Genomic DNA, 20,260 nt, shown 5'->3' with positions numbered 1-20,260 from the left:
CTAATAAATAAATAAATATTAGGGAAGAAAAAAAAAGATTAACACAATAGTAAGACCATCAGACCCAAGAAAATATCCCCCTCTTCAATAACCTGATCAAGTTACTATTCACATCTTAAGCTATGTTGTCTGCTTGCAAATAAATTGTTTTCCTCCTCAATTTTCAGTTGTTATCCTAGAATTATCCTTTGTTTTTCTTTCTCTGTTTCTTTTCCTTCTTTTAATTTTTACCCTCTGCAAACATTTTAGAAATAATTTCTCTATACAAAAATTTGAAAGATACTTATCCATTTATGGAAAGTTTGTTTCTGATGGGCTATTCAGTGAAACAAGAAAGACAATTCAACTGGCTTAAAACATGCCTTTGGTAAGGATATAGAAATAGAAGGTAGAGCCAGGGGGCTGGAGGGATAGAGAACAGAGTAGCTGCTAATGGGATTTTTGGGGGGTGATGAAAGCATTTTAGACTTAGAGAGTGGTGATAGTTGCACATCTTTGGGAATTTACTAAAATGACTGAACTGGGGACTTCCCTGGTGGCACAGTGGTTAAGAATCCACCTGCCACTGCAGGGGACATGGATTCGAGCCCTGGTCCGGGAAGATCCCACATACTGCAGAGCAACTAAAGCCTGTGCACCACAACTACTGAAGCCCGCGCTCCGCAGCAAGGGAAGCAACTGCAATGAGAAGCCCGTGCACCGCAAAGAAGAGTAGCCCCCGCTCACCGCAACTAGAGAAAAGCCCACGCGCAGCAACGAAGACCCAACACAGCCAAAAATAAATAAATAAATTTAAAATGACTGAATCGTACACATTAAAGGAGTGAATTTTATGTACGTGAAATGTATCTCAATTTTTTTAAAAGTCCATGAAAAATACTACAAGGGAAAAAATTAAAATGATAATCATTATATAATACTTCGGGAGTATTTTTTTCTATCACATACTTCCCTAAAGTTTTGGTAATGTGATACTACTTACATAATTTCAGAAATATATTAAAGTAGCATCATTTTCTTCAGTGTGTGGTACTATCTTCATGTGTCTAATTTTTCCTCCTAATGTCATAACATTTTTAATTTTCTCCTGTACTCAAAAGTGCATAATTATTCACGTTTTGATCAGTTTTATTTATAGTTTTGGGTTTGGTGTTACTCTCATTCTCGTTTGGCTTTTTCTTTTCATCATTCTGATGCTGCCAGATTGGTACTTGTGGTTTGTTCTTTCTGCAGTTTTCACTCACTAGAACACTTTGCTCCTTTCCTTGAGAGCTTTCCCTGAAACACCTATAAATGCCTTAACCAAATTGTGACTTCATGAAAAAGGAGCTGGATTTTTCTGCCTTGAATCATTCCTCAGTCTAACCAAAGCTGGCAGGAAATCTGGAGGAGGGGGAAAAGGAGCACAGGGAGAGTAAGAGGAGGAAAAACTGATATTTATTGAGCTCTTTTATGTTCCAGGCTCTGTCCATGCATTTTCTCAGTACTCCCTCTAGCCTGAGAGTATTACCCTCTTCATTTCAGTGTAGTGTCCAGGGCTCAGATAGGTTAAGCAACTTGCTCCAGGTCACACAGCTGGTAAATAGTAACGGCACGTATCAGACCCAGTTCTGTCTAACTTCAAAACCAGTGCTCTCTCCTCTACACCTTCATTTTTAGTTAGGTCAATTCTATTGAGACACATTGCCAAGATGGCCTCCAAAAGTTTATATCAACTTATAACAATAATTAGTGGATTTTCATGTTTATTGGTCATTTATGTATTTGCTATTAGTAGATTCTCTTATGTGTATTAGCTATTTATATAATTTCTTCTCTGAATTTCCTGCTTATTCCTTTTTCCTGTTCTCCTACTGTGTCATATGTTGTTTATGATTCTTATTGACTTGCAGCACCCTCTCTATATCATGGCTAATTTTTTTTTCTGTTATGATTATGATTTCTTAGATTGCCATTCATTTCCTTTGTTTATTGTACTTTTACATGTAAAACGATTATACTTGTTCACATTTTAATCTGTTTTCTTTATGGTTGTGGGGTTACTGTTACTCTAAGAAATTATTTTACCACCCGGAGGTTATAAAAACATTTCTGTGAATTTTGTTCTTAGTAGTTTTAGCATTTTCTTTTTTATTAAAAAATATTCAGGTCTTTGATCTACCTGAAATTGAGCTTAGTATGTAGTATGAGAAGGAATTAACATTATTCTTTCTTTTAACAATAACCAGTTTATCTTTCTCTTAAACAATAACCAGTTGTCCCAAACCAACTTATTTTACTTTATATACTGATTTTGTATGCAACCTTTGTGGAATACTAAATATACACACACACACGTATATATACTAAATTGAGATACATGCATATACAAGAATCCGTCTCTACAGATGGCCAACAGGCATGTGAAAAGATGCTCAGCATCACTAATTATTAGAAAAATGCAAATTAAAACTACAATGAGGTATCACCTCACACCAGTTAGAATGGCCATTATCAAAAAGTCTACACATAATAAAAGCTGAAGAGGGTGTGGAAAAAAGGGAACCCTCCTACACTGTTGGCGGGAATGTAAACTGGTGCAGCCACTATGGAGAACAGTATGGAGGTTCCTTTAAAAAACTAAAAATAGAGTTACCATATGATCCATCAATCCCACTCCTGGGCAGATATCCAGAAAGACAAAAACTCTAATTCAAAAGTTATATGCACCCCAATGTTCATAGCAGCACTATTTACAATAGCCAAGACATGGAAACAATCTAAATGTCCATCAACAGATGAATGGATAAAGAAGATGTGGTACATATATACAATGGAATATTACTCAGCCATAAGAAGGAATGAAATAATGCCATTTTCAGCAACATGGATAGACCTAGGGATTATCATACTAAGTGAAGTAAGTCAGACAGAGCAAGACAAATATCATATGATATCACTTATATATGGAATCTAAAGATATGATACAGGGACTTCCCTGGTGGTCCAGTGGTTAAGAATCCGCCTTCCCATGCAGGGGAAGCTGGTTCGATCCCTTGTCCGAGAACTAAGATCCCACATGCTGCAGGGCAACTAAACCCACGCGCCGCAACTACTGAGCTGGCGTGCTCTGGAGCCTGTGTGCCACAACTAGAGAGCCCACGTGCCTCAACTACAGAGCCTGTGCGCTCTGGAGCCCATACACCACAACTACTGAGCCCACACGCCACAACCAGAGAGAAGCCCACACGTCACAAAGAAAAGCCCATACACCGCAACAAAAGATCATGCATGCCGCAACAAAGATCCCGTGTGCCGCAACTAAGGCCCAACGCAGCCAAATAAATAAATATTAAAAAATAAAAAATAAAAATATGATACAAATGAACTTGTTTACAGAACAGAAATAGACTCACAGACGTAGAAACAAACTTATGGTTACCAAAGGGGAAAGGGGTGGGGAAGGAGGGATAAATGAGGAGTTTGGGATTAATAGATACACACTAATACATATAAAATAGATTAAAAATAAGGACCTACTCTATAGCACAGGGAACTCTACTCAATATCTTGTAATAACCCATCAAGGAAAATAATCTGAAATAAATATAGATATATAGATATGAATCACTTTGCTGTATACCTGAAACATGCAACATTGTAAATCAATTTTAAAAAAAAGAATCTATAAATTTTCTAGTCTGTTCCATTAATTTTTTTGCCTATTCTTAAACGAGTACTACACTGTTAATTTTGATATTTGATAGGACAAATCTCATCTTCTCGCAATATCTATTAAATAAACATCTCACAAATAAATAAATAAATTTTCTACCCAAAGATGCTAAAGGACTTGCTCAAATTCATGTATAATTTAAAGATAGAATCCAGAGAATAATCTCACTATCTTGAGTTTGGGTCATGTATTCATTTTCTTTAACAGACTTTTATTGAGTGCCTACTATATGCCAGAAGCTGTTGTAGCTTCTGAGAATCCAGCAATGAAGGAAGCAAAAAAATTTATGCCCTCGTGGGGGTAATACATATTATAGATAATATATATAGAGATAATAATATTATAGGTAATACAAATAGGTATGTTCTCTATATACCTCTGCTAAATTTCCCAATTTTTGAGAAATAAATCTTAGTTATTCCTTCAGCATAATTGAAAGAGCTGGAATCTTGCACTTTCTATTTCACAGCTTATTTTCCTTGCATATAAATGTTTTAAATTCTACAGTTTCATTTCTCTTTTTTTAATGCAAAGTAGTTTCTCTTCTATATCCAAGTTTGGTTTCTAAAAACCTCTTTGTAGAGAGTTCATTGTTGAGGAGCTTAAGACTTTGTGAGGAAAATTAAGGTCACAGTTAAACTAGAAAAATACATATTTTCCTTAAACAGTGCTGTAATTAAAATAATACATCTAGCACACATTATGTGTCTGAAATTAGTAATTAATTTTCCTTCACCATGCCTTGCTCGGGGAATTTTTCAGAACTTCTCTTCGATGAAGTTTCCAAACTTTCAGAAGATGCATGATTATATTATTTTAGAGCACATAATATTCATGATGAGTCTTTTTTCCTCCATAAGTTCCGATCATTACATTTCAAATTTTATGACTTGGAATAATTGAATCCCAATATCTAGTATCAACATGACCCCAAAGAAAGTGACTTGACAGGAGTTAAATGTAATTATATGTTTGGGCTCTGAAGTTGTACAAATCTGGATTCAGAACCAGCTTTGCCACAGAATCACTGTGTGACCTTGGGCAGGTGAGGTCACCTCTCTAAATTAGGATCTCCACCTATAAATTGGTAAGAATAATAATAATGCTTCATAGATTGTTGAGAACATTAAATAAGCAAGAACATGTAAAGTTAACAGCTTAGTGCTTGTTACATGATATATGTTAAATAAATGTTAGCCAGTACTATTGTTACTGAGATGTTTGGCAATATCCTTTCACTACAAAGAACAATGGTTCATTTGGGTGGTGGAAGTAGGGGTACTGTGAGGACATTTGTGGAAGTCAAGACTTTAAGAATCTTCCTGGAATTCAGGAAAAATGATGGAGTCGGTCCTCGTGGACACTGGCAGTCATTCAGGAACTAGAGGCATCCAGTGAAGAGTTGCCAATCTGAGTCATCTTGTTGCCTTGGCAAGTCCAGGGATCCCATAATTGCAGTGACTCAGCATCCCTCCATCTGCCCTGCCTCTATTCCTATTTCTACCCACCAATTTCTCGACTCTCCTATGAATACCTTGTGATTTTAGTTTGTCTTTTCTGATAACTTAAAGCTTCAACTTATTCACAATTTGTCAGTTCAGTGTCAAATTTCTAGGAGATAGTGGTGTCTGCTTGACCGAAAATATCCCTATTTGGACAGAGGTTCTATGCCAAACCTCATAGGCCATAAACCCATAAAATTGGTTGCTTTGGGATTGCATGCTCCTTCCTGGTCCCAGTCAGCTGAGGTAGAACTGAGAGCTAAGGGATTAGGGAAGGGTGGGAGAGGCCACATGGTGTGGAACATGACTGTTCTCTCAGTAGGAGCCACAGGTTTTGTGGTTTCTCCAGATGGGGCCGTGTGATGACTGGCTTGCCCATAACCTATACCTTGGATAAATTATGTCTAATCTATTCAACATAGCAAAAAAAGAAGTGTATCACTCTTCTTCCCTCCATTCATAGTTATTTTATTGTTTTGGTTGGTTTCAAACTTGGCACAAAATGGGGAAATTATTGGCTCAGAGGCTACAGGAAAAATGAAAATGTAGATGGCCAAACCCAGTCTTTCTTCCCATATTACTTTGCTTCTTGTTTTAAAATTATACCCTATTTCTTTGCTCTCTGATCCCCATAAACTGTAACTCTAACCTTGAGTGATCTAATGCTCTCTCAGTGACCTGTTTCCAGTTTACAAAACACCTGGCCCATATATATGGTTTATTTTTAACTCCCCTAGGCTTCCTTTGAACTCCTTTTACTTCCTTAAAGTCTTAATGTTTTAATTCCTTTACTCTCAGGACTCACGTTACTTCTTTTTCCTAAAATAGTTTGGTACCTGCCATGATGCTTCCCATTTCCTTTGTGCTTTACCTCCATGTTTTCCCTGGAAGTCTTTCCTCTCACTTTTTCCTTGCCTCTTTGTCATTGAGCTCATGAAGCTGCTAGAGTAAGTAATCTTGGTACTGTTTCCTCAACAAAGGTTTGTTTTGGCAATCGTCCACTCTTTTTTTTCTTTTTTTTTTTTTTTTTTTGGCCACACTGCATGGCAAGTGGGATCTTAGTTCCCCAACCAGGAATCACACCTGCACCCCCTGCATTGGAAGCGTGGAGCCTTAACCACTGGACCGCCAGGGAAGTCCCCATTCTTATTCATTTTTTTTTTAATAAATTTATTTTTTCATTTATTTATTTTTGGCTGCGTTGGGTCTTTGTTGCTGCACGTGCTTTCTCTAGTTGCAGCGAGCGGGGGCTACTCTTCATTGCGGTGCTCGGGCTTCTCATTGCAGTGGCTTCTCTTGTTGCAAAGCAAGGGCTCTAGGCACACAGGCTTCAGTAGTTGTGGCACACGGGCTCAGTAGTTGTGGCTTACGCGCTCTAGGGCTCAGGCTCAGTAGTTGTGGTGCACGGGCTTAGTTGCTCTGCGGTATGTGGGATCTTCTCGGACCAGGGATCGAACCCGTGTCCCCTGCATGGGCAGGCAGATTCTTAACCACTGTGCCACCAGGGAAGTCCCATTATTCATTTATTTTTATCTTCACCATTTCCTGAAATTGAAACTGATGAAAGTGAAATTCATCTTCTTGTTTTTATTCTATTGCCCCCTTTGTCTCATTCTTCTCTTACAGAATCAGTTAATTCTTCTGCATTCAAATGGCAAATAATACCAGATACTGCCTGTGTTAATTTGCTAGGACTACTATAACAAAGTACCATGACTGAGTGGCTTAAACAACAGAAATTAATTTTCTCACAATTCTGGAGGTTGGAAGTTTGAGATCAGGATATTAGCAGGACAGGTTTCTTCTGAGACCTCTCTTTGGCTTGTAGATGGCCATCTTCTCTCTGTTTCTTCACATGGTCTTCCCTCTCTGTGTGTTTGTCCTAATTTGCTCTTCTTATGGGGACACCAGTTGTATTAGATTAGGGCTCATAAGTAGTGGGAGAGGGACAGGAATCTGTGATTCCCAGGCACTTTCAGGTTTGGAATTCACTAGCCCTGATGATCTTGATCAACTTGAATGTTTACTAGTTGTCCCTAAAGCTGCTTAATGACAGACTTGGGGCTTTGAGGTATCAGTCCTTAAGAAATTTCATCTAGTCCTCTTGATGGGAACAAAGTTATTTTTACAGGTAGGCCACTGAATGAACCAAAGTGCTGCCACTTTTATCTTTTTCCTGCATTGAGCTGTGATGTGATAAAGTTATTCTGTTTTCATTAAAAACAGTTTAAAAGACTATTGCTTTTAAAACAGTTTGAAAACAGTTGAGTGGTAGTGGAAGAAAGAGGGTCAGCCTTTGAAGACATACAGGCCAGGATTCGAAGCCCAGTATTACCACTTATCTCACAGCAACCTTGGGTGAGTTGCTTCATCTCTCGCAGTCTTGCTTTCTTTATCAGTATGTGGTGAAAAGGACACCAAGCTAGGAGGCGACTGCAAATTCTTTGAGGTCATTGCTGTATTCCTAGTCCTTGGCATTTAGTTGCTCACAGAACATTTGCTGAATGAGCTAATAATTTATATGTAAACTATCTAGCATAGCACCTGCTTAATAAGAGGGAACTAGTGTTACTATTACTGCAAGCTTTTTCTCCTTTCTTTCTTTCTTTCTTTTTTTTTTCATCATGCTCAAATACCACATGTGCTTGCACTTCAAATTTCAGAAAAAGATCATTTGAGGAGGTGTAGGGATTTGGGCAGGTTACAGTTGAGAAATAGCCAAAGGGGACTTTATTTTGACCTGTAACTTTTATAATTTTACAAGGAAAGTATATTCATGTATTATTTGTTCTATTAGAGAAAAAAAATAGAAAAATGTTAAAAGTAAATAAAAACCCTCCTTTACATCACCCATGAATGGTCTACCAGCCAGCTTAGGAGTTTTTCTTTGATTTTTCATTTATAATTCTGCACACACACACACACACACACACACACACCCCAGACACAACTTTCCATCTAATATATTTTCCTTTCCATTAAACAAGCTGCCTTGAACTGCCTTTTCTGGTGGAGAAATATGTAGATCTCTTCTTAGTCAGCAGCTTCCTCCCCCTCTGTCATCTAAAGCCCTTATTTTATCATGTTCAGAACAATTGCGCTTAATTTACTTAAGGCTTTTATCTTATCTCGTGAAGGACTCTGGTTACCACATCTCTTTTTCTCCACGGTGAACACACGGAGTGTGGTGCCGTGCGCAGCCTGGGCAGAGAGTGGCCTCTTATTAACCCTTGCTTCCCAAGTGACAGCCATCTGTCCAGCATTCTCAGCCTGGCTGGCAGCACCCTCCCGCTTGGGCCTCGCTTGCCCTAGTGTTCTTTTCCAGCCACGTGTCGGTGGACCCCTCAGCATCTCTAGCGTATGGTAAACTCCTTGGGTGTGGAGCCGAAGCCTTCCAACTGTTTATGTCCCTTCAGCCCAATGGCGCCTTTCTCATGAAGGAAATGTTCCTGTTGGATGACTGGAACTGGAGTTTTGATCTTATATTTAAAAAAAAAAAAAAAAATTGGTTCTCACTACTTTTTATCTATAACAAATAGAAGTTGTGGCCAAGAAGCAACTTCCCATTTTTGTAACAATTTCCAATTGTCTGCTGTTTTTCAAGGTTTCAGCTGCCCTTAGTCATGTACTTATCCTGAGCTCTACACTGAATGTCCTTTGTTTTTCCCCATCTATTAATTGGCTAAAGACATGTTTAACTTCTGCTCCTGCAGAATATGCTGATTTTTAGAATTTATTTTCAGTGACAACCACGTCACTGGATGAGAATATTTTGGAGAAATTTCAGCATCTCATCTTCTCACCCAGAGTGTTGGTTGGTTGGTTTGTTGTTGGTATTGCTTAGTAAAGACCACTGGCTTTGGGAAGCCCTGGGTTTGAATCCTGGATCTGCCATTTAGTAGTATGTGGCTCTGGACTACTTATTTCACTTTTCTAAGGCTTATTTTAGTTTTTTATAGTATTAAAAGAAAAAACTGGCCATATGTAATGACTGTGAGGATTAAATGAGAGAATGATGTTAAGGACTTAGCTCAGTGGCCAGTCCACAGATGATGCTTAATAAGCAGTATCTATGATTATGATCAAGGTGGATATTATAAACTTTATTCATTCATTTATCCATCCATTCGTCCAGTTATTATATCAAAGCCACTTCCCTAGGCATTATGGGAAAACAAAAATGATTGAGACATTCATTCTTCCTGCTTTTATTAAATGTGTGTGTGTGTGTGTGTGTGTGCACTTTTACTACCTCTATATATTTAACTATGCAAACCATGGTGATATAAGTTATAAGCACTGGCAGTATCTATGGGTTTTTTTTATGCTAATCACTTAACCAACAAGCCTTTATTAAATATCCTTAATACTTGATACTCTGAGGAACTCAGGAGTACTATACATTCAGTAGTCCTTACAAGAAGTTTCTATGGAGCTGTAGCTACATGTATAACAAAGAAGGACTGTATATAATTGAGAAATTGCAGGCTACAGAACAGTGGTTCTCAGCCTGCTCTCAGCCGGCACGCATCCCAGCAACTGTGATTCACAGGGACACACCCTCAGTTAATCACGGTTGTGCCAGCACCTGCTCTGCCCCCCATTACTCAGCAGATTGCAAGAGTGAGTGTAATAATGTAAAAACAGGGATAGCTCGGAGCTCAAAATTTTTGTTTTAAGTTGATTATTAGCGAATTTCAGCGCTTTCACTATCAGATAAAAATGATTTGGCTGAGATTGAGAAACAGAGTCAGAAAAGGGTCATAAAGTAAAATGCCTGCAGGGAGTGAGGTGAGCTGAATCTGAAAACCTACAGGAAGCCAACAGGGAAAGAAACCTCAGTGAGCGGGATCCACTTGCCTTTTAAATGGGTCTGTGCCCACATCGCCCGAGGGAATCAAAGGACCCGTATTGCCAGCAACTCTGGTTTCTCAAACAACCCAGACGACTGGGATTTTATGTGAAATCTCTGGATTTTAATGTTGATTCAAACAATTTTAAAACAGTATGAGACACATCAAACACATCTGCTTTATCTCAAACCTACAGACCAAACTTTTAAGTTTTATACCCTAGTCAATAAAAATATGTTGAACATGCAATTCAGAATATAATTTATAAATTATATATGTGTACTCATAATGTATGAATTGAATGTTAATAATGCCTTCTTTCTTTTAGGAAAAAAGTATATCTAAACGGATGTTCTCACATTTGGCTTCTTCACCAAGTGTGCTGTCTGGACCCTGGGTGCTGGAGGAGTTAAAGGTCATGGGTAAGTGAAAAGACCTTCTCTCTAGCTCTCTCACCCCTGACATCCAAGATCCCAGTTCCCTTCCTCAAAGCAGCCACTATAAATAGTCGGGGGGTCTCCTGTATTTTTTGTATATTAATTTATTCAAAGGAAATTTATTAATAGCTACTATGGACCAGGTCCTGTTTTGGGTACTCGGGGTCTTCCCTCACGGGACTGTACCTGCTGTTAGGGGAGAGAGCTAATAAACAGCTAAACATTCAATACACAATTAAATGTAAAATGGTGATCAGTGCTATGAAGACAAGTAAGTCAGGGTGAGGTGAGAGACAGGACAGGTAGGTGATGAAGGGGGAGGGAGGGTACAGAGACAGGGACTAGGAAGGGTCCCTCTGAGGAGCTGACATCTAAGCAGAGATGTGGGTGACAAGCCAGCCTCAGTATCTGTGAAAAGCACTCTAGGCAGAGGGACCATGAGTTGTAGTAAGAATGAGCTAGAGGGCTTCCCTGGTGGCGCAGTGGTTGAGAATCTGCCTGCCAATGCAGGGGACACGGGTTCGAGCCCTGGTCTGGGAAGATCCCACATGCCGCGGAGCGACTAGGCCTGTGAGCCACAATTGCTGAGCCTGCGCATCTGGAGCCTGTGCTCCGTAACAGGAGAGGCCACGATAGTGAGAGGCCCGCGTACCGCGATGAAGAGTGGCCCCCACTTGCCGCAACTAGAGGAAGCCCTTGCACAGAAACGAAGACCCAACACAGCCATAAATAAATAAATTAAAAAAAAAAAAAAAGACCTAAGTAAATGGAAAGATATCCCATGTTCATGGATCAAAAGACTTAACATTTAAAAAAAAAAAAATGAGCTAGAACAGGACGAGCATGAGGTCAGAACCGGATCACAGGAGGTTGTGGAGACCTGGTGAGGCGTCTGGTTTTATTTGACCTAATGAAGAAAACTTTAAAGGTTTTGAACGGGGCGGCGTGGGGGGGTGAGGGGGATGATGTCATTTAATTTTTCTTTTAACCGGATGCCTTGGGCTGCTGTGTGGTGACTAGACAAGCAACAAGAAGGCTGCTGACCTAGTGTAGGCAAGAGGTGATGGCTTTCCTAGGATTAGAGCAACAGAGGGGTGAGATATGGATGGAATCAGGAATTTTTTTTTTCTTGCCCCTCTGTCCGCGGGATCTCAGTTCCCCAACAAGGGATTGAACCTGCACCCCCTGCAGTGCAGAGTCCTAACCGCTGGACCGCCAGGGAATTCCCAGAATTGGGATTTATTTTGAAGATAAACTCAACAGAGCTTTCTGATGAATTATTCTGTGCAGATACAAGCATATATATATATATTTTTTTAATTTTTATTGGAGTATAGTTGATTTACAATGTTGTGTTAGTTTCAGGTGTACAGCAAAGTGAATCAGTTATATGTATACATATATCCACTCTTTTTTTTTTTTTAGATTCTTTTCCCATATAGACCATTACAGAGTATTGAGTAGAGTTCCCTGTGCTATACAGTAGGTCTTCATTAGTTATCTATTTTATATATGCAAGTATATATATGTCAATCCCAATCTCCCAATTTATCGCTCCCCTCCCCTTACCCCTGGTAACCATAAGTTTGTTTGTTTTCTTTTTCCTTTCTTTCTTTCTTTCTTTCTTTCTTTCTTTCTTTCTTTCTTTCTTTCTTTCTTTCTTTCTTTCTTTCTTTCTTTCTTTCTTTATGGCTGTGTTGGGTCTTCGTTTCTGTGCGAGGGCTTTCTCTAGTTGCGGCAGGTGGGGGCCACTCTTCATCGCGGTGTGCGGGCCTCTCATTATTTCGGCCTTTCTTGTTGCGGAGCACAGGCTCCAGATGCGCAGGCTCAGTAATTGTGGCTCATGGGCCTAGTTGCTCCGCGGCACGTGGGATCTTCCCAGACCAAGGCTCGAACCCGTGTCCCCTGCATTGGCAAGCAGATTCTCAACCACTGTGCCACCAGGGAAGCCCCCAAGCATATATTTATATTTGCCACTCCTTCCATTTTTAAAATGCAGATAATAGCTTAGTATACAAACTATTCTGCATTTTGCTTTTTGTCACTTGATGTTAGACAGAGATTATTGCATATCAGTCTGGATTAAAGACACTGACTACTTTCTTCTCTGCCTTTTTTCTTTCGGTTGTGACTTGTACTTAAGTTGACATGCACATAATTTTAAAGACAAATATTTCTCTGTGGCCTTTTTTGAAACACAGCAGGTCCCTGTCCCCTCACATACCATTTACTCCTTCCCAGAGGCACCAGTTTCACCTCTTTCACCTGATTATTTTGGTATTTGCCTCCATTTTGCTAGATAAAATTTTTGCACTGCTACTTCTTGACGTTCCAGTTTTAGATAAGATCTCTTGATTTTCCATTCAGGAAGAGGAATGGAAGAGTAGGACTCAGCTCTCTGTTATCCTTCCTGCCCCACTACCTGTCCTCACTTTTTGTACTCATTTTTCTCATAATTCGGTCAAATTGTAATTCATTAGGTCAGTATTCAGTGTTAACTGGCTGATTTACGGCTAATTAAACACTAATGACCACTAAATCTGTTGTAAATTATGGTTAGTTTTTTTGCTAACAACATTCTGTTATCCTCAGAGTTGATAATGGCCTATTTTTTTCCCTTTGCTTAGTTATCTTTATATTTGTCATGAATTCAACACCAAAATCTTTAACAGTTGTCTAAATCTTCTCTCAACATGTTCAGACACATCAGTTACATTTTACAAATTTCATCTTCTTAAGGAATTTTCTCCTGGAAACTTCTGCTAAACTCTGTGGTAGATTGCTAACAGAAATGTCCAACAGTTCCCTTTCTTGTAGCCATGCTCCTTTGCTCTGCAACTTTAAGTACACTTTCCACTTTAATTCTGAACTTGACCATGTGATTTGCTTTGGCCAATGAAATGTTAACAAGCACAGCACAGAAGTTGGAAAAGTCCTTGTGCTTTGGGCTCTTGGAGTCCTGCTGCCATGGGAAGAGTAAGGTTTACCTGCTGGATAAGGAGAGAAATATAGCCCAGTCACCACAGTGGCTCCAACCACCACCACCACTTGTCAGACATGTGAGTGTGACCATCTGGAACCAATCAACCCCAGCTAACCTGCCAACAGACCACAGATGTGTGAATGACCCTAGCTAGGATCAGCCAGAAGAAATGCCCAGGAATGTGTGAGCTTAATGGTTTGTTTCAAGCCACTGCATTTTGGATTGATTTGTTATGCAGCACTAGGTAGCTGATACAAGCTGCAACGTGGGTTGGTTTGCTGTGGGGTATAAATACTATCCTGGGACTCTCTTGACCACTGTCCTTGGGCTGTCTTTTGCTTTTTTCCTATATTGGATCTCCTGTTTCCAGTAACCCACATCTTCCTCTTGCTCGGCTTCATCCAGTGACTTCCCAAGAAAGGGTATATGATAAGTAAACTGTTTAAGATCTTGCATGTCTAAAAATGTATTTTCAAAGAAATTTTCATATGTAAATGATAGTTTGGTTGGGTGTAGACTCTAAGTTGTTAATTATTTTCCTTTAGAATTTTGAAAGCCTTTCTCCATTGCTTTGTAGCTTCCAGTGCTCCTGTTCAGAAATTAAAATTCTATGTCAGATGTTGACAAGACCACCACTCAATATCTGAAATAAAAGAACAAAGCTGAATTTAGTGCTTGCTATAGTAAAGGAGAGCTATGCTGCTCAGGCACAGTCTCTCCAAGCAAAGCAGACTGTTAAGCTTGTCTGGGGCTTTGGGGAAGCACAGAGTTCAGGGACTGGTGGACTTTCACAGGCTTCAGTGGGATGCCATCTGCAGAATCACAGTTCCTTGGGTGTTTTTATTGGAGTGAGTCCATCCCTAATGGGCCAGTGGTCAGAAGTGAGCAACTCATGCTGATTGGTTGGTTTGCAAAGTCATGTTCATCTGGGGATGTTGCCTTTGATTGATTGAGTTTAAAACCATTTAAATGGCCATTTGTTAACATGACCACAGAACAATCGCCTTTACCACGTTTGGGGGAACATTTTTATTCTCACTAATTACTGATCCTATGTGTATGATCTGGATTTTTTTTTTTTTCCTCTTTACAATCTTGCAGGATCTTCTCCTTGCCCTAAATGTTTGAAATTTCACAATGTTTTACCAGTGTGAATCTGTTTTCACTTGGTAAATCTTTTGGTCTGGAAACTCAGATTATTAAGTATCTCCTCCTCTCGATCTTCTCTATTTTTTCCTCTTTTTTAATGCTAATTTTCTATGATCAGTTTCCTAATTTTTTTATCTCCTATTTTCCGTCTTCTTTTCTTTTTGCTGATAAAATTCCTCCACTTTATATTTTAACCTTTCTATCAAAGATTTTTATTTCTGCTATTGTATTTAATTTCCAAGACCTTCTTTATGTTTTTGGAACATTCCATTTATTTACTTGTTTGTTCATTTATTTGGGGGTAGAATTCTGTTCTTATTTCATAGTTACAGTCGCTTCTCTCTGTGATGTTTTTGACATTTATTTTATCTTTATTTCTTCAACATTACTTTTTTCTCTTTATTTTATTTTCTATCTTCCAGGTTAGCTTTCTGCAGATACCTCATACATAGTCTTCATATTTGACAGCACTTAAGAGTGTGATACTAAAATACTGACTGGAAGCTCTGAGGATGTGAGAGATGGGCTGGTCTGATGTGAATTTTCCTATATGAGCATCAGACTGGGCCGTTTAATGGGGAGATTTCTGATGTCAGTATTTTTCTAATGTCATGTCTTTCTTCATGGACTAGCCGTATATCCCAGAGAAGACTCTTTCAGTCTCCTGCCAGGAGGGTAAAGGTCTAGCTTTCAGTGTCCTGGACTCAGAACTGAGAAAGATGGATTTGGCATGTTATGTCTTCAAAGCAAATACACATACATTCATTTATTCCCCTGTTGTTAGTACAGCTCCCTCGCCTTCAACTGCACTGGTATTCTTCCATGCAGACCATCTATTTTACTTCATTATGAAAATAAACCATCATTCTTTGCCAGTTAAGGAAAGGTCAGTTTCTGGGATGCTGCTTGGATCTGGGGAGGAGTCTAAGGGTCCAGTTCCTTCTAAAACAGACTTCCTAACAATGCTCCTTATTAAATCTATACCCCTTTTATTTTCACTTCCACGAAGACCTGCTGCCATTAGTTTCTAAGTCTTTGATTTTCTGTAAATCAGATTAATTCCTAGTTTTCTCTACTGCTTGACTGAATTCAACTTTCTCAGCTCTGCTTATTCTATCACTATGTATTCATCTGCTTTCCAGCTTCTAAAATGATCCCTTCTCCAGCTCTCTCCATATTTTGGGTTTAAGCCTTAAAATATCCCTTCACTGGTTGTGTTAGTGGGGTCTCAGGAAGGTGAGAAGGTAGAAGTACATGTTAAATCTCCTATTTTCACACAGAACCTGCTTTTTTTTTTCTGTTTATGTGAAGTGTGTTAATGGCTTCATAATTGAATCTAGCTTATAATTTATGTGAGATCAATCTAAAACTGGTTTATGAAGGATGGCTTCAATTACAGTAAGCTTAAAGCAATGCTCTCCTCCTTAACACTACAGACAAGAAAAAATAATTTGGCACTAACCCAGTGAAGGGGGACACATAATTATAAATCAAGATTAATATGCCTGGGAATATTCTTTACATTTATTTGTATGCCCTTGCTAAAATGCAGGTTTTATAACAACCTTAATAAGAAAATTCCTAAGCCTGTGCAGACTTGTGGGAGAGGTGTGGTCATGCATAATCTCACACGAAAATCTGCCAAGGCAGTGCATACTACAGAATTCATAATTTGCATTTTCATTCCACACAGTAGCTCAAAGCCGGAAACATACATGTTCATGAATCTGTGCCGTGTTAATCACTTTTTCCTGTTGCACCACAAGTTTAATACAGGCTTCTCGACAACCTGTCACTAGAATAATCTGTTTACTAATCTTATGATAAATCACACACAAGGTAAGTTAAGCTTGCTCTGTTAATTACAGTCGTTTTTTCCAGAGTTCTGCTCTTCTGCAGCCTTTTGGGGATGACTGGCTTCCTTACCTAAAACCAAGCCAGACAACAACACACTGAAACACTGGAAAACAAAGATAAACAGAACGTACATGTAGGCAGTTATTCAGTTATTCCATCTCCCCCTGAAGTAACTCCTTATTCTCTCCTGAAACCATTATCCACTCTCTCTTCCTTAAGACAATCTTCCCTTGATTCTGCCACCTCTCGTACATTGCCTTGGACCTTCCAGTGGTATTTGCGCACTTCCATCCTCTTTCATCCCTAAGCAGTGTTTACTGAGATCATTCACACCCTATTTATTGAAAGATAAATTCCAAAACAACTCAAACATAATGAGCCTCAGTAAGAAATCTTGATTTCCCACCTCAAACCCAAACCTTCACTCCTTTAACCATATGCTAGTTGGTAATAATAAAAGCTTATATAGAAGAGTTATTTAGCTATGGTGCTAAGTACTCTACATATATTAACTCTTTTCACTGTCACCATAACCCTATGAAATACAATCGATTATTATACCCATTTTTATTAAGAAGAAAACTGAGGCCAGAGAATTTGTGTAATTTGCTCAAGGAAAAATCCCTGGTCAGTGGCCGTCCATATATGTGAACCGTACCCCCATTCATCCAGTTACCCAAGCCAGAATCCTAGGAATCAGCATTAATTTCTCTCTTTCCTTTTTTCTCTACATTCTTACCATCTTAGGCCAGGCTACTGTCATTTCTCACCTGAACCAGTGTACCAGCCTTCCAACTATTTCCATTCATGTTCCTTACAGACTATTTTTCATATAGCTGGCACCTGAATTTGATAAATCCATAAACATAATGAGAGATTTTTAACAAACTTCTTTCAAAAACTGACTTCATGTCATCAAAATAGTATGGATAAAGATGTATCTTTATTGTGTGGACAACACAACTAATGAACAAAGTCTGATGGACATTTGTGGGATACTGCCCGCACACAAGGTAAGAGAATACACATTCTTTTCAACAACCCTTGGAACATTTACAAAACCTGACTATGTCCTAGGCCATAAGATGAGTTTCAGTAAATACCAAGTAAGGATTATCAAACAGACTACAATCTTTGATCACAATGTAATAAACTTCAAATTAGTAACAAAAAGATAATCATCTTCTCTGCACTGTTTTCCCCTGTGCTCTAGGGAACTACAATTCCCAGGCTCCCTTGGGCTCTGACAATGGGAGACACTGGCAGCACTGACCTTAGATTAGGAGGCAGAAAGGGGAAAGGCGGGATGTTTCCTGCTTCCTGTGGATTGCCGCTCTTGGCTCCCAGCTTCTGTTGGGCAGTCCCCACTTTGGCTCTAACTCACTTCAGATGGGTCCAGCTTTAAGCTTGGGTAAAGCCACCTCCTTCTGTTGTCCCTGCAGACCTAGAAGTGGTAATGACTTCCTGCTGTTGATAATCTCTGGATTGCCTCGGTGTGCCCGGTTGGCTTCTCAATCCATGGCCACCACGAAATCAATTCTCTGTATTGAATTCCTCTCCAGTCAGATCTATATATCTATATCTATATCCATCCATCTATCTATCATGACCAATATAACCCCATATACTTAGAAATCACATCTAAATAATTAATGAGTTAATATTTAGAAATGAGCAATTACTCAGGGACTTCCCTGGTGGCGCAGTGATTAAGAATCCGCCTGCCAATGCAGGGGACACGGGTTCGATCCCTGGTCTGGGAAGATCCCACATGCCGTGGAGCAACTAAGCCCGTGCGCCACAGCTACTGAAGCCCGTGCGCCCTAGAGCCTGCATGCCGCAACTACTGAGCCCACACACCACAACTACTGAAGCCTGCGTGCTCTAGGGCCCACATGCTGCAACTACTGAAGCCTGCCCGCCTAGAGCCCGTGCTCCGGCAACAAGAGAAGCCACCACAATGAGAAGCCCATGCACCACAACAAAGAGTAGCCCCCCCGCTCGCCGCAACTAGGGAAAGCATGCGTGCAGCAACGAAGACCCAACGCAGCCAAAAATAATAAATAAAATTTAAAAAAAAAAGAAGTGAGCAATTAAACTACATACCAACATTTTGGGATGTTGGTAAAGTATTACTTACAGGGAAATTTATATCTCAGAAAGCAAGATCTGATGTTGACCCTTCTTCAAGTTTGGCTGACTTGTTTGTGCTATATTCACCACTCAATTTGTTTTAACACTTTTCCTTTCTTTTACCAATTCTGTATAATTCTTTGATTATTGAAGCATCCATAGCTCTGTTAAAAACTTCCACTGATACTGTCCTATTGGCCTTGGAAACAATACTTTCATCATCCATGTCTGCCCCAGGCATTAACTTTATGCTGGTTTCTGTATCCTAAAATTTGTATCTCTTGCCTTGCCTTCTCTTCTGAACACCATTCCCATGTTTTCAATTGTGTATTGGACACACTACACATTTTTCAGAACACCAAATTTGACATGGCTAAACCTAAATTCATCATCCTGCTCCCCAGCCTCTAGAATCTGCTGTTCTTAATCCTCTGTGTGACCCTGTCACTTTCCCAAATACCCATCCTTGAAAACTCAGACGCCTACAAGGCAGAGACCACACCTCTTTCATAGTAATGGCTTTTGTTCCAAGCACAGAGCCTGACGTGTAACAAGTATGCAGTCAATACATTTTGAATCATCAAAAGGCTCCACCCTCTCTCTAATTCCATATCCCTATTTTTTATAGCTCTGTAATGCCCTCTCAAATCCATACTCTGCTTTCTTTTTTTTTTTTAATTTATTTGTTATTTATTTATTATTTATTTTTGGCTGTGTTGGGTCTTCGTTTCTGTGTGAGGGCTTTCTCTGGTTGCAGCAAGTGGGGGCCACTCCTCATCGCAGTGCACGGGTCTCTCACTGTCGCGGCCTCGCTTGTTGTGGAGCACAGGCTCCAGACGCGCAGGCTCAGTAGTTGTGGCTCACGGGCCCAGCTGCTCCGCGGCATGTGGGATCTTCCCAGACCAGGGCTCGAACCCATGTCCCCTGCATTGGCAGGCGGATTCTCAACCACTGCGCCACCAGGGAAGCCCCATACTCTGCTTTCTATTTTCATGTGACTAGTCTTCTTGACTGCTCACCTAGAGAAGGGCAGCAGGATAGGCTGAAACTCTGAGAGTTAAATTATAGCTAATCTCATAATAGTGTTCAACAAACACCACCTTAAAAACAAAATGCTTCTTAGCTAGAAAAGCAGGACCTGACTGCAGGGTTCTTAATGAGGTTAACATAATTGAGAAAGAACGTGTTGACCCGATGGGGAGTTGGTATGCGGAAAAGACTGCAAAGGCTAATACGCCAGCAGAGCCTAGTCAAGCTCTGTTCAGGATATCTCCCTGTCCCAGGACGCAGCTTCCTCTGGGGATGCACAAAGCCCAGTTGTTTCAACTTTTTGTTGTTGTTGGATTTAACTTCTCTAGAACCAAACCTAACCAACTCCTATATTTCTGGCAGTCCCACAACTATTCCTTCAATTAGCCAGGCTCAGAATGTAAAAATGATCTCTGACTCCCCTCTAGTCCTCACATCTATTAATACTGGATGGATGCTTTTTCATTCTTACTCTTTTTCTGTGTCTTATTTTACTTCTCCCTCCTCTGTGCCACCCATAATTTATAAGGCACTCATTAAAACATACCCAGGCTAGTCCTTCCATTAGATCTCTTTGCCTCTTTCCACCCCTCCTGAGAGTC

The 20,260-nt window shown here is 39.7% G+C and overlaps 1 protein-coding gene across 5 annotated transcripts in view; it reads left to right on the top strand.

Moving 5' to 3' along the window:
• The window catches only part of SLC35F5 (solute carrier family 35 member F5), a 182,918-nt gene that overhangs the window by 28,960 nt on the left and 133,698 nt on the right, over positions 1-20,260 (top strand). For all 5 annotated transcript variants that reach the window (XM_068545255.1, XM_068545254.1, XM_068545253.1 and 2 more), the window contains exon 3: positions 10,399-10,492. The gene's annotated coding sequence lies outside the window, so the exon portion shown is untranslated. The remainder of the gene's footprint in view (positions 1-10,398; positions 10,493-20,260) is intronic.

Source organism: Eschrichtius robustus, chromosome 5 (assembly GCF_028021215.1).
Source record: "Eschrichtius robustus isolate mEscRob2 chromosome 5, mEscRob2.pri, whole genome shotgun sequence".
NCBI classification, from domain to species: Eukaryota; Metazoa; Chordata; class Mammalia; order Artiodactyla; family Eschrichtiidae; genus Eschrichtius; species Eschrichtius robustus.
Note: the sequence above shows the minus strand (reverse complement) of the source record. Positions and strands in the feature narration are given on the sequence as shown.